This window comes from Micromesistius poutassou (assembly GCF_964030765.1).
Source record: "Micromesistius poutassou genome assembly, chromosome: 14".
Taxonomy (NCBI): Eukaryota; Metazoa; Chordata; class Actinopteri; order Gadiformes; family Gadidae; genus Micromesistius; species Micromesistius poutassou.
In genome coordinates, this window is record NC_140284.1 from 6,838,929 (window position 1) to 6,854,761 (window position 15,833).

General features: G+C 47.0%; 1 pseudogene across 1 annotated transcript in view; it reads left to right on the forward strand.

The window, feature by feature from the left end:
• LOC311358792 (E3 ubiquitin-protein ligase SH3RF3-like) overlaps window positions 1–15,833 on the forward strand; it is a 60,829-nt pseudogene that overhangs the window by 44,586 nt on the left and 410 nt on the right. The window contains exons 4-8 of the transcript XR_014684184.1: window positions 2,529–2,864; window positions 3,085–3,200; window positions 4,793–4,963; window positions 9,901–10,202; window positions 12,841–13,197. The product of XR_014684184.1 is annotated as an E3 ubiquitin-protein ligase SH3RF3-like (transcript). The remainder of the gene's footprint in view (window positions 1–2,528; window positions 2,865–3,084; window positions 3,201–4,792; window positions 4,964–9,900; window positions 10,203–12,840; window positions 13,198–15,833) is intronic.

A 15,833-nucleotide genomic window follows, 5' to 3' on the forward strand; every position in this document is an offset into this window, starting at 1 on the left:
GTGGAGTCTTTACTTTGTTTTCTTTCAATTGTTTTGTGTAAATATTCAAATTCACTCAAAGTCGCAGGCTGCAAGATTGAGCCCCTTCCAGTGAGTAGGCAGGAGGCTCTCAGAATTCAATAGACTCAACAACAGGCTTCTGTCAAATCAAACCGCCTGTGCAAATGTGTGACGCAAAGTAGCGGAGTTGGGCTGGCTGTGTGGCCTGAGTGGGAGGGGTTTTGGCAGTGTTGATAGTAAGATTCTTGTACACAAAGAGAGGGATACCCACTGGACAGCATTTAGTGATTGGTAGAATATATCCGTTATAGGATGTGATCTGAATGATAGCATTATTGAGATCACCATCAGTGACTACAGATACCTCCAGGTTATTTCAAGATGCGAGCTACTACCCAAGTTAAATATTGTGACTTTAAAATCATGTAAATAACCCCCACCCCTCTTGCTGCAGTGTGTGTGTGTGTGTGTGTGTGTGTGTGTGTGTGTGTGTGTGTGTGTGTGTGTGTGTGTGTGTGTGTGTGTGTGTGTGTGTGTGTGCGCGCACATCCTTTTCTTCCTTCTTTCCATAATTTATCTCTGCGGCATCAATCTATCACGCTCATTAGCATATGAGTTGGCTTTGATTAGCATACCTATTAATATGAAAATTTGATATCTCAAACACTGAAGCCCGTCTGGCCTCTCCTGTACAAACACCAAAACCCCCTAGATACACACACGACACACACGCGTCACACACACGACACACACACACACACACACAAGCCACCACCCAGGCAGCATGTTGTAGCTATGCTAAACAGGGCTGATTACAATTTAAATGTGACAGTGAAATGAGGTCCATGTGTGCAAACCAAATCACACGTTTTAACTTGTCAGGAATGTCCACCCGGGCCTCTCTCTCTTTCTCTCACCGTGTATGTATGTGTCTGTGAATATGTGTGTGTGTGTGTGTGTGTGTGTGTGTGTGTGTGTGTGTGTGTGTGTGTCTGTGAATGTGTGTGTGTGTCTGGGGGTTTTGGTGGGGGTCTTTGGGTCTTTGTTGTATGTGTATGTGTGGGAGGGGGGGGGGGGGGGGGGGGGTGGAGGGGTTTTGGTGGGTGCCTTGGTGTGTGTGTGTGTGTGTGTGTGTGTGTGTGTGTGTGTGTGTGTGTGTGTGTGTGTGTGTGTGTGTGTCTCTGGGGATGGTGGTGTGTGTGTGTGTGTGTGTGTGTGTCTAGGGAGTTCATTTATAACACTAAGCTACAGGGACAGACGGACCCCCCCGGTCACGTGGTCGTGACAGTGCTGCTGTCATTCTTGAGGGCGTGCCGCAGACAGACGCCCTCATTATCAGCCACTCCCTGTTGTACACCGGCTAAAGAGTGGACCGCGTCTGAAAGCTGCACTCAAGCGAATGTGGGGGTGGGGGTGGGGGTGGGTGCCCACTCACCTCCATGGCAGATCCTTCCCTGAAGCTGGGATAGCTCCAACTCCCCCCCCCCCCCCCCATCACTGGCCACCTGCCGCCCTGCTCTGGTCCTGTCTAGCCCCTCCACACCCCCGCCCCCCCGTGGTGCTCTCCCCGCCCCATTGGCAGGGGGCGAGGTTTACCTCCGCGCCTTTTAATCAAAGCGGAGGCTGTCTTGCTGGGCCAGCCGATTGCGCTGAGTGGATCGAAGAACGCCGGCTACATTATGCATGCGGGCGGTCTGCATCTCATTGTGCTTTTTGTCCAGTTTTGTGCGTGTACACTCTGCGTTGAATAGCGATACGGAACGTGGGTGTATGTGTGTACGTATCCATGTAATGTGTAACATTTTAAAAGGTGATTACTGCTCACAATGTGCACTTTGCACAAGGTTTAACATATTCCTCCGGGTCATTTCTGTGAAACCCTGCTTGGGATGATTAAAATAGAACAGAAATGATGGACAAGTGTAGATTAAGAACCAAAGCATCGCTTCACTGAAAACAAAACCTCTGCCTCCTTATCCTTTACTCATCTCATTCGCTCTGTGGCCTCCCAGCATTTATTTTCCTCCTTCTTCTATTTCTTGATTAGCATTATCTTGCTCATCTATGACCTCCTCTGTATTCTCATCAAGCGGCTAGTCATGACTGCCTTGTTTGTGAAGCCCTCGTGGAAGGGAGTGATGTGTAGTTCCCATCGGTGGGCCGTGGGCTTTCGATGCTCAAAGATCGGTTTCCCAAGTAAACACGAAAAACTCGATTAATAATAAAAATTTAAGACGTTTTTTTTCTACATTTGGTAAGGAAAGTGGCCAGCTCATCACCATATTATGTATTCTCAGAGGTCCCGTTAGCCTTTTATATTTCATTAAAAAGTGATTGAGTTTTGAATATGCATGAGTTTTGGCCAAAGATTTGAATACTGCTAGGCGGCCATTCAATCCTAGCCCACGACGGTCCAAATATCGATGGGTTCCGCTTCTGGCTGCAAACAGCTAGAGTCATGGTGGGGGTCTCATACGTCCTGCCTCCCCTCCTCTCACATCCTCATCTCTCGCTCCGCTCGTTTCCAGTTGAACGAGACGGCCAAGCAGCTGATGGAGATGGACAAGTCCGTGGTGGCTCCTGTCCCCGGGCCGAGCTCCGCCCCCTCCCCCTCGCCCACCCCCGCTCCGGCCCCGCTGGGACCCTGCTCCCCGGGGCCCTCCCCGGGGCCCTCCCCGTCCAATGGGAACAGCGGGTGCCACCGGCGGGGAGAAGGGAAGAAGAACGCCAAGAAGCGCCACTCGTTCACGGCGCTGTCCATCAGCCAGCGGGCCGCCCAGCTCAACAACAGCAGACACAGCATGGAGATCTCCCACCCGGTCCTCATCAGCTCCTCGGACCCCAGGGCCGCGGCGCGCATACACGTACGTGCGCACGCACACACACACACGCGCGCGCGCGAACACACACACGCACACATGCACGCACGCGCACGCACACACAACCACAAATGCAATGAAATATTCAAAAACGATTTTTCTGCTTTTATGTATGCATGTGTGTTTGTTCTTTGTGTCTAATACGTGCCTTTTTGTTTGTGTGTGTGTGTGTGTGTCCCTCTGCGTCTGCACACGTGTTCTGCAGGACGTGTCTCCCGCCGGGCCTTCGCCGCCATCTGCGGGGGTGCTCGTGCCCCCCAGGGTGGCATCGGTGACCTCGGAGCTGCTGGCACACGCCAAGGTCCAGCTGCCTCTCAACATGTAAGTACAAGCCGCAGTGGTGTCAGCGCATGGTCCCAATCCCTTGAACGGGCTGCGCTGTCAGGGAGGAACTGGGCATTGCTGCCGCTGCTGCTGCCGCTGCTGCTGCCGCTGCTGCTGCCGCTGCTGCGCTCCAAAGGATGGTTTGATGTCCTTCTTTTCATGGCTAAGCCAAATGAAAATGCAATTAGATGGAATCGATGTTGAAATCCTTTCTTTTATTTATGAAGGATACAATTCACAAGCAAACACGCAGCCTTGCTGAGCGGGTTGCTCTTAGTTTTAATGTCGATGCAATTAGTGTTCATTTGGATGTTTCCTGCTGTCCAGGTGTGTGTGTGTGTGTGTGTGTGGGGGGGGGGGTGTATGTGGGTGTGTGTGTGTGTGTGTGTGTCTCTACACATCTACCTGCAGGATCTATAATGGAATACTGGAACATTTTCACCTTTAATAATATCACTCTGGAAATCGTTCTATGTTCACACACACACACACACACACACACACACGCAAACACACACAATGTCAAGAGTGGGCTGTCCCGTTGATGAGGTTGGACGTTTCCATCTTGACCCCAGCAACCAGTTCTGTTGCCATGGGGAGATGGTGGCCTGCCCCCCATATCCATCCCCATCTGTTGCCATGGCAATAGCAATGCAGCACAAATATGGAGCTGAGCTTGGCAGTAAACCCCATGCATCCCTCTTGGTGACAAGACCACAAACAGCATAAAGTAAAAGCAGTGTGTTGAAATGCTCATGCATCAACTTCTTATCAACAAGATGCTAAATAAATTGCAATGACTGTTTGAAGGCATGGTTGAAGACAGACAGACATCATAACATCTTTAAAATGAATTCACCATATGTATACACTGTTTATGCCGATATATAACACAATTATTTGATATTATTATTTCTATTGATTTATTCTTATTTTGAAGTTATTTTGAGATTGTGTTCGCAACAGATTGGGGTTAAATATGGCATAATTTGTCTCATGCTGCAATTAAGATAAAGGGAAAACAAACATGTGTCTTGTAATGCATCTCCAGTGATTGGATTTGGATCCGGTTTGGATTTGAATTCCTCACCTAATGCAAATAACCATGTGTACAGCATGGGCACTGTTCCCATCGTGCTCAAGACACAGAGGCAGCTTCCACTTATCCTCCCACTCGAGGCTACCTTGGGGCCGTTTATTATCAAGTTCAAGTTGAATGGCTGTTATGCGACTTACTTTCTTAATCAGGGCAAGAAGTCTGCGGACTGTGTGTGTGTGTGTGTGTGTGTATATGAATTTAAGTGAGAAATTATCACTGGCATGCGGTCACAAATCTATTCACAGTTCAATGACAATTTGAGTCCTTGACTGCCTCCAAAGAAATGTAAAGAAATTCTTTCCAAGAACTGAATCTGTAAAAGAAATTCTGAATCAAGACATCTTTTGAAATAGGAAGGGGAAAAAAAATGGTGATTCATCCGCCGCATACAATACGCTTAATATGGCTACTGAGCGGCCAGGCGTTCAGGAAGCTTTGTAGTTCCCCAGCCACAGCCGGCGGGTCCCTAACAGTGTGTCCTCCGGTGCAGCTACCTGGCCCTCTATGCCTACAAGCCCCAGAAGGCCGATGAGCTGGAGCTGAGGAAGGGGGAGATGTACCGCGTGACGGAGAAGTGCCAGGACGGCTGGTTCAAGGGCACCTCGCTGCGGTCCGGCGCCTCCGGTGTCTTCCCCGGGAACTACGTCACCCCCGTCTCCAGGTGACCACTTATGGCATGGTGGCAAAGGTTTTTTTTTTGTTTTTTTTTACTATTATAGTTTACAATTTACAATTTACGTCAAAAATTCGGAACTACTTTAAAAAGACAGTGTTAGTTTATGTTTATGTTGGAAACAACCCCCCCCCCCCCCCCCATCACCCTTGTTTGAATACCTTTGTTTTAATCTTTTTTATTTTAATGATATATTTTTCTAATTGATATTATATATGTATATGCTATGTATATATACATGTATAAATATTAATCTAATGTACATACACATACCATACTTTGCTGAAGGGTGTATGCATTCTGGATAATAATGACGAGGTTAAGGGGTCTTTTGTAGGGTGGGGGGAATTCACAACCACCTTCATGCAAATTGTTGAATTGTGGGTAACCGTCATGCAAACGAATGGATGCAGAAACAAATAACATAGCGATGGGGTAGCTGCTTGTTGCCATTTGGGATCATCATCAATTTCATTCATCCTAGCAACACATAATCCAGCCGAAGAACCAAAGGAAGGGCTATCATCATCATCATCATCATCATCATCATCATCATCATCATCATCATCATCACCACCATCGTTCTCTTCATCATTTTTTCCTCTGTCACCACTCAGCACACGAGAAATCTCGACAACTCCCTCCAGTTCCACATTCTGCTCTTTTCTCCAAATCTTCCTTCCACTGGGGCGAGAGAGGTCGAGAAAGAACGTGGGAGATGAGAGGAAAGACATGTTGAGATCAAACACCCACAGTGACAGCAGGTGTCCCTCTCTGCTGTTTCTGAATAGCGGCTTCTCAACAGCGTATCTATCTCAAGAGCGAGTGAGCACCACGAGGGAGGAGAGTGGGTGAAGAGGGGTGGGAAATCAAATGAACGACAATTTGTTATTTTTATGTGAGGAAACGCTCAAATTTTTTAATCTCAATTACATGTTTTGCTTTCTCTCTGTCTCGCTCTCTCTCTGTTTCTCTCTCTCTCTCTCACTCTCTCTCTCTCTCTCTCTCTCTCTCTCTCTCCCTCGCTCTCTCTCTCTGTCTCTCTCTGTCACCATGCCTTGTTACCATCTCATTTTGTCTGCAGTGCAGCCCTGAAAACTCTCAATATGATAATCAGAGGCACACACACTCGTAATACACACACACATATGCCACATACAAGCACGCACATACACAATGAACCAAAACGGATAAGAACAAAAACCTTGGTGGCAGAAGGAGCGGTGCGATGGGTGCTTCCCTTGCATTACTGTATACACACACTGTGTTTATGCATGCATGAATATGTGCACACTCTCTTGTTCGTGCACATGCATATGCAGGCCATTTGTGCAATCTGAAACGACTGCGGTTTGGCTGCGGTTTGGATGTTTGCTGGTTGTACGGAATACACCAGGACGGAGACAGATGCTTGCTTTTGGTCCAAACAAACAAACAAACACACACACACACACACGCACACGCACACACACACGCATATGGGCACCATAAGTCGTCGTGCATGCGATGGGAAGTCGATGGGGGAACATTAAGGATGCGAGTACGGCAGAGTTCAGCGTCAATAACACCCAGCGCACCGTTCCGCAATTAAGCGTTGTTGCGGTGACAGTAACATGAATAAGGTGATGTCATCGCCATGGCTGCAGGGCTCTTAAGCCTCTGAAGTCCCGGGAAGCAAACATGTGATGGCAATTCTTCACGGCGACACACGCTCACCAAATTGCTCACTGTGGCGTGTCGCGCTCGTTGCTCGTATGATTTTAATTACGACATGTTATTGTGTAATGATAAAGTAGCCATTTACAGCAAAACACAACAGCATTGTGTGCTATGTATCAATGCTTCAAAGGAATGCATTTTCTTTAAGCCCGATGAGACGTAAATAGCTCTTGGTGTGAAAGAAAAGAATCTGTCACATTTATTGATTCCACAAGTACATTAAAGAGTTTGAAAGCTTTTATTCGTCAGCCGTGCAGCTATTTACAAACAACTCTGCTCCACCTTTTATCTCGGTTTGTGATGGGATAGATTGTGATGTTCATTCATATTATGATTATAATGCTTCACTTGAAGTCCTTATCAGTATTAGAAGCTAAATAGCCCTTGAAACAGCCCTTGATGGATCTGTGACAGTATATATCACTATCTAAATCGAGCAAAATGAACCGCTGTGTTACAATCTGAGGGACAAACAGAATTCATTAACAGTACAATATTTATTAAAGCCCACATCCTTGGGGGTAATTACTGTGGGATTGGAAGTAAGATTGAACACACACAAGTGATCCAAATCATAAAATAAAGACAGCCAGTCTGTAAAGGAAAATAAATCACAGTCATACTGTTATAATACTGTATAATACATGTAATAATGTAATAATCATTATGAAAGCAATTGAGTTATTTTTACTGTTCTTTAAGGAGAAATACCACAACAATTCAGTAATGGATGTGGTGAGCATTACCATCTGTTCAAAGTGTCTGCTCACAATGATAATAATGATCATAATTATCATAATAAGAGACAAGCCGTTGCCCACAATGGACTTGAGAGATGTCTCTTGGTTCATCTAGTAGGTTCATCAAGTAGCCAGCCGGGCCGACCCGGCCTTTGTAGGTGTCACTGAGAGGGTGTGTTTCCAGTAAGCCATTCATCCGGTCCTGTTTTCTCTTGCTGAGCAGGGCTAGCTCTTTGCCAACCCTAGCCAGTTCAGATAGGTCACATGGCATATGGTGTTCGGCTCAGAAACATTTTCATGTTCAACACATAACATAATCACTAGTTGTTGAATAGTAGTGTATAGAGATGGCTACAACGCCGGCGTTGAACATGCATATCATCGCATCGCTGAGAGGTTTTTGATCGTGGCCACTGCCTGTGCAAAGTCACAAGGCTGAGGGAAAATAAGACAAGATAAAGAGGTACTTTGTTAATCCAAGACGAGACATATAGGTGTCACAGCAGAAAGCACAGGACGATACTAGAAATTGTAGTAGGAAATAGCAATAGGTATCCACGGATGCACTGTGAATACCTAATATAATCATCATCCGAAGGATCATAATAATGTACAGCGAGATGAGCACCTCAGGCCGGTGCAGGATCTCCTTGGCTTCGCCTTGGAGTCCTGCACCAGCCCGAGGGGGTTTGTTTAGCGACCGGCTTGCTTTACATTATCTCGCTTATTACTCGGCTGCTTGCTAAAGAAATCCGGAAAGGATTCTGTTGTTTAAGTAAGGGATAAGCATCGGGGTCCCACTTAACACGGCTACGGTCATTTGACCAAAGGTAGAACGACTGCTGGATGCCCTACTTGACCAATCGGAATCGAGTATTCGATGAAGCAGTGTGATAAAGTTTGTTGTTACATATAGTTGTTGAATACTCGATTCTCATTGGTCAGGTCAGGGCATTCATTGGTGAATTACGGCCGGCTATTTCTACAAAGCAGACCGCTACTATAAACGACAAACGACAGACGCAGCTCTTTAACAAGCATGGAATCGACAGAGACGTTTATTGGTTTTTCCATAAATAGTATAATTTCTTGTTATATTTTGTCAAATGATTAATTTCTACAGAAGATAGCCCTGTAATAAGTGGGATGATTCAAGACCCCTCTGGGGGGGGGGGGGGGGGGGGGGGGGGCGGTCCCCCATCACCCGGCTGGGGTTTATTTCTCAATAATGACCAGCTTTCTGTACATTATCCCTTACTCAAATAGAGAATCCTTTGTTGTAAGCTAATGAGAACATCAGAGGTGGTCCAGCCTTTGATTAGACCATGTCTGTAATTAATTTCCCAGGTGGTGGTGTGAAGATAGGAGTGTGTGTGCGCGTGTGCGTGTGTTGGTGTGCGTGTGCGAGAGATAGAGGGATGATCCAGCAGCTGGTGAGAACATCCCCCTGTGGATCCTTTTTTCACTTTGTGTGGATGCATTAAAATATATTCTTCTGATTAATCTATTAAAGGGGCTACGTTTTCTTTTTTTCTTTATTTTATTGAATTATCTTTAGATAGCGTTCAAGAATGCTTTGGTCCCAGTGTAGCAGGAAGGACATTTTGCCATTAACAAGATACAATAAAAACAGTTAAAAACGGGCCCTTGGTGCCTTGCTCATGGACAATTAGGTACAAGGAATATAAATTAATGAATATTAATAAATCCATTACAACATTCATGACATGGTGGACAGTATCTGTTCTCTATCTCCCTCAGTCTTCCTAGAGAACCGTTGTCATTATTATTTATGATTACGGCCTAAGTATGTGTATATCATTGTACATATGTGTTACTGTTTGAACTGAGGATGACTATTTTTGTAATTACAAACAAATTACAAATGGACTGCATTCATATAGCGCTTTTATCCAAAGCGCTTCACAATATTGCCTGACATTCAGCCATTCATGCACACACCAACGGGGAGTCAACCATGCAAGGCGACAGCTCGTCGGGAGCAGTCAGGGTAAGGGCCCTTGCTCAGGGACACCTCGACACTCAGCCATGAGGTGCCCGGGATCGAACTAGCAACCTAGTAACCTGGCGGTTACCAACCAACCCGAGCTAGTGTCTGTTTTACTGTTTTTTACTCACTTGTGTTGTGTCTTGCAGACTTTTTACTATTTTGTGTATTGTGTTTTGTATTTTGTTAATTTCCATATTTTCGTTTTGTTTAAACAATTTTAATCTATGCGATCATTTCATGATATTTGAACTATTTTGATCTGTGATTATTCTTTTTTCTTCTCATGACTACATTAAGCACATTGGGTTCCCTTTCTGTGGACAAAATGGGCTGTACAAATAAAACTCGACTTGACTTGACTCGACTGTCGACCCCCAAATGCAAACAATTCCAATTCCAAACACCAACGGTTGTGGCGTTTCTCCCCCCCACCCCCCTCCCCCTTCGTATCGCAGGGCTCCGTTTGCCGCCGGCTCCACCCGAAGCTCCTGTATGCCCGGTGGCGGCGGTGGTGGCGGTGGTGGCGGTGGTGGCGGTGGCGGCGGCGGCGGCGGGGGCAGTGGCCAGCCGGGCAGCAAGGTCTCCACCCCTTCCTCCTCGCCGGGGTCCCCGGGGCCGTCGCCCCGCCTCTCCACGCCGCTCGCCGGCTCGGACACGCCCCCCGCCTCGTCCCCGCAGTCGGCCGCCGCGCAGCTCAAGAACTGCCTGCGCTCCTGCCAGCAGAGCGCCAGCCAGGCCCGTAGCGCCATGCAGCTGGGTGAGCACACACACACACACGCACACGCGCACGCACACATGCACGCAAATGTATGCACACACACACAGAAACACACACACACACACACAACCAGACACACACATACACACGCACGCACACGCACGCACACAAGCACACTCACACACAAGCACACACACAAGCACCCACACGCACAAGCACATGCATGCACACACACACACACACACACACACACACACACACACACACAAGCACATGCATGCACATGCACACACACAAGCATGCACATGCACACACACAGAAAGACACACACACACACAAAGACACACACCCACACACACAAGCACGCACACATACAGTACACGCGCGAGCCCATTCATTATGTTATTCATGTCTACATTTATAAGAAGAGGATAACAAATGGAATTACTTTTAAAAAAATGGACACGCAAACAAAACACTAATCATGGGTAAAACACACACACATACACACACAGACTGAGGTATTAAGACTCTCTTAACCCTCTCTCACACAAATGCCACAACAACAAAGGCCTAATGGGCAATCTATTTACACTCGTACAATGACACTCTCACAAGCCATCTCATACACACACACACACACACACATACCATGTCAGACAACACACACATACACATGCACATACACATATTACACACACACAAACACTTCAATGTTATCTCACACACACTTACCCCCACCACCCAGGCATTAAGAAACTCTTAGCCCCCTCACAACACAAAGGCCACGGCAAAATAGGTCTCATCTGCAATCTCTTGACACGTACACGCGCACACCGACGCACTCACACTCCGTAAGCGCACACGCATACACACATGGACCGAGCGGGGCAGAGACAAATACTTACTAATTAATTACTCATCATCAGCGATCACTCAGAGTCGAGTATGATTGTCCTCCCTCCCCACTTATTACTAATCTCACACACACGCACACACACACACACACACGCACGCACACGCGCACACACACACACACACACACACACACACACACACACACACACACACACACACAGTCCCTTCTGCCCCCTACGTGACACTGTGGCGTAGCGGAGAAGCTCTCAAGGAGTTCTTTAGATTAGAAGACTTTACACGTCCTCCTTGGGCTGACTCAGTGGAGGTGATGTGAGTCAGACCGGGGGAAGTTAACATTCTGGACTGTTCTCGCTGTACGTTTTCCCACACATTGGAACTGTGGAGGGACATCTCGCTGGATAACACATTCAACACTTCATGAATGTGTTATGCCTAGGTCATGCCTTTGGTTTACATTTCCCTTTGTACCATTTTGAAATGCCTAGGTTGACATTGCATTTAACGATATATATTCTGTATATACATTTTATTATTATTCTATTGTCATTTACTTACATTTTTTTTACTATAGGGTTTTGATGTGTTCTGCTGTAGCACCTTAATTATTCCCGCTTTCCCACTGAATAAAGGACCTATTTATTTATCTCTAGCCACACACACACACACACACACACACACACACACACACACACACACACACACACGCACACTCACAAATAGATGTTGATCCAAACGACAAACTAATTGTATACAAAAACACTGATAATGACCACACTTGTACCTACATCTAAACTCATCTGTTTGGACACAAAACATCCATACACCTTTAAGTTCTCTCTCTCCTGCTCTCTCCTACTCTCTCTCACTCTCTTGCTCTATCCCTGTCCCTCGCTCTCTCCCTCTGTCTCTCTGGCTCTCGCTCTCTTGATCTCTCGCTCTCTCTTGCTCTCTCACTCTCTCTCACTCTCACTATCTCTCTCGCTCTCTCTCTCTCCTTGCACGATATCATCGAACATCTGCGGCTTGTTGACTTTCTCCCTCTTGAACTAGCTAGTGTGTGTCTGTGAAAATATGTGCTATAAAACGTACACACGCAGCTGAATGACATCAGCATGCTTATGTTCTGAGGTATTCTGACCGATCTTCTCTCTCTGACACACACACACACACACACACACACACACACACACACAGGCACTTACCGCACGCATCTGCTTGGACAGATCAGACAAACGCACTCAGTCACTGAAGTCCACTCACTGACACAGACACACACACACACACACACACACACATAAACGCTGTCTCGCACTCCCATCTGGAGTGCATTACACAGTTGAGTATGGGTTGTAGGACGTCGTTTGTGTGAGGTTGTCTGATTTCGACCACCATGACCAACATGGCCATGAGGCCTTCCAGGAAACTGCTCTCTGAGCACCACAGCATGCCTAGACAGGTGGCTGGTCATAATCCCGAGATCAAGTTCAGTTTATTTATGAGGCAATTAAAGTCTCGAAAAAGGCTTTAAAGGCAACACATCCGCACCCTGTATGCTAAGTCTCTTCAGTGGGCAAGGGAAGACGGTGAGTGAGTGAGTGAGTACAGTAGGTATCCAATGAACTGACGCAGTGTAATAGCTAGCAGAACCTCGTCATGGGAGGAAGGGGGAGGAAGACGGTGAGGAACACGGCAACAAATGCACGTGACTCACTGTCTGTGTGTTTGTGTGCGTGCGTGTGCGTGTGTGTGTGTGTGTGTGTGTGTGTGCTTGTCCCTCTCTCTCTCTCTCTCTCCCCAGTGCACAGCCCCCCCGCCGGCAGCCCCGAGCGCCCCGCCGGCGGGGGGGTGTCGCCCCTGCCCCTGCGGCCCCAGAGCTCCTGCTCCTCCCCGTCCCGCTCACGAGCAGCAGCAGCAGCAGCAGCACGGCCAGTCCCCGGCGGGGGCCCGCCCGCTCTCCATGGTGTGCACCACGTCCCCGGGGCCCTCCCCACTCTCCTCCCCGGCCCGCCCGCCACCCGCTGCTCCCCCTGTCCTGCCTGACGCCGCCCAACGCGTCGGCGGCCCTGCTGAACGGCTGCGAGTCGGCCGGCCCCTCGCCCTCAGTCCCCCGGGGGGCCCCTTCCCGGGGGCCGCCGTCAGCGCCAAGCCAGAGAAGGTACCGCCTCTCAGAGCCACACGCCGCTCGGTGTAACCTGGAGTTAACCTGGCTCCGTGTGAGCGGGGGTCACGTCGATTCCTTCACTTGTAGCGCTTCAAGTGATGGGAATATGTGTCTGTGTGTGTGTGTGTGTGTGTGTGTGTGTGTATCTAGATCTAGATCCAGATGCTGCTTTATTAATCCCAGATGGGAAACTCGCCAGTAACAGGCTCAACATAACGTACAGGACCGGACAGGAGGAGAATTTGCGAAGGATGGAGCAAAGTTTAAATAGTAGAAGTAGAATAAAAATACTAAAATGAAATAAACACAGAGAATATGAATAAGACACAATGTGAGTCGAGGCAATGTTAATGTGAATGGAAACATTTAAAATATACAACTAAATATATATATATATATATATATATATATATATCTGAAGGAAACTTTGCCACACTTTCAGACATCTCTGCAAATGTAATCTTGGAACCCAGAAGTAGGAATTTGAATTAGTTTTAAGGAGGACTTCTCGAGAGAAGCTGCTCTGCTTTGAGTTTGTTCCGGAAGCCAGAGCTTGGAAGAGGCTTAGGTTGTAAATTCCTTCTTACAAAAACAGCCTGAATACGCATATAATCTTTTTGTTTTGTCTTTTTTTCTTTTTTTCATCATCCCCCTGCAATGGAAGTTTTATCAATCACATTTCACAGCTTAGAGAAAAACTGTTTGCGCTTTTAATGTGATTGATTCCCTGGTCAGGTTTGTTTACAGTAGCGACTCAATCTAACCATGTAGCACATGTTTACAAGGCTCTTCTCCTGCAACACGTTTCCCCCGTTTCGCAGACATTTCAGTGCATCAGATTTTGTATGCATTCAAACGTCTGCCTTTGCGTCAGAGTCTTGGTAGAGACGTATCCGCCTCTCAGGTGAAGTTACATCTCAAGTGCCCTCTAACCAAAGTAATATAATCACATCAAATACCTTCCACAAGTTGGACGCGTTCCTAAAACTTCTTCCAACACCCTCCGCGCTCCACACATCCTGACTTAAAACGCGTCCAGGGCTTGTGATAGGATGGCATCCACACACACAGCAGGAGATCCTGCCTCCCCATAGATAGCCCACGTATTCCGAATCCCAATCACCTGAGGCCACGTTCACCGCATGCTGGGAGAAGCCTATAAACCGCTTTGGTGTTGAATCAGGGTTTCATCATGTTTGGAGTCTGCTGCTTATTAAGGTGCGGTGTATTGTACATCGGAAATGAGTAGGGACATGTAGGCTGTTAGACCTGACACTTCCACTGGTTTAACTGTATACGTAACAATACATACTTATGTATATGTATATTTATAGATATAGATGGGTTTCGTCATGTTTGGATTCTGCTGCTTATTAACGTGTGGTGTATTGTACTTGGAAATATATGGGCATGTAGGCTGGTATACCTTACACACTTCCATTGTTAAAGTATACATAACAATACATACTTATGTATATATATATATATATATATAAAACGTTGTAAATGGGGTTTAGTTGTGGTCTGAACGGTGTTGGATGAGAGCAGAGAGAGGCCTGTGGACGCGGCCGAGAGATGGCACGATGAAGCACGATGATAACTGTCTGGCGTACACTCCGCCGCGGATAATCTGTGCACGCTGGGCACGATAAGACGGAAACAGCGGCTCTAGCGCTTTGCCTGGACGCCTGCCACCACGTTACACACACACACACACACGCACACGCATACACACATACACATACGCATACGTATACACAAACACATATACGCATGCACATGCACATGCACATGCACATGCACACACACATACACACATACACAAATACACACACGCGCACACACACACACACACACACACACACACACACACACACACACACACATACACACACACACACACACACACACACACACACACACACATACACACACGCACACACACACACACACACATATTTCATGATGGACCCTGACTGTTGCTGGGGGTTTTGAATCCTACCTTTGAGTACTACAGAGCGCTTATTCTTCTTCTTTTAGCTGGTGTTGAAGTATGCTTAATGGATGTGTGTGTGTGTGTGTGTGTGTGTGTGTGTGTGCGCGAGGCGCGCGGTTTGTTGAGGGGGTCCTTCTCACACCTTTCATCATGAATTGCACAGATAATTGGCAGTTATTCAATTCTCTATTTAAGCAGAGAGAAGCACACTCAGTAAGACTCAGTACAGTAAGACCCAAACATGTATTTATGTCATTCACATGCGTTTTCAATCTAGCCCATATCTCCCTCCAGTGGCGTGTTTCAGAACTGCATTTGAGGAAAAACCCTCAAAAAGAGAGTCCTTCTGGCCCGGTCCTCGGGCCTGCACCTGGTTCTCGACCAGACGGTGTGTGTCTCAGCAGGCATGTGATCAGGAGGTGTTCCCCTCTGTAGGAACCCTACGCTTTGGTTCCAAACAGAACCCCCCGCCCTCTGCTCAAAGCACGGTCCAACCTTTAAAGTCTTCCTATGAATGAAGAAGGAAATGACTCTGACTTTATAATAATACCAATTATAATAACCTTTTCAAAACAAGGTAAACAAAGTGCTTTATAAAGAATATAACAATAACACTGACCTGGTCTGTCCCATC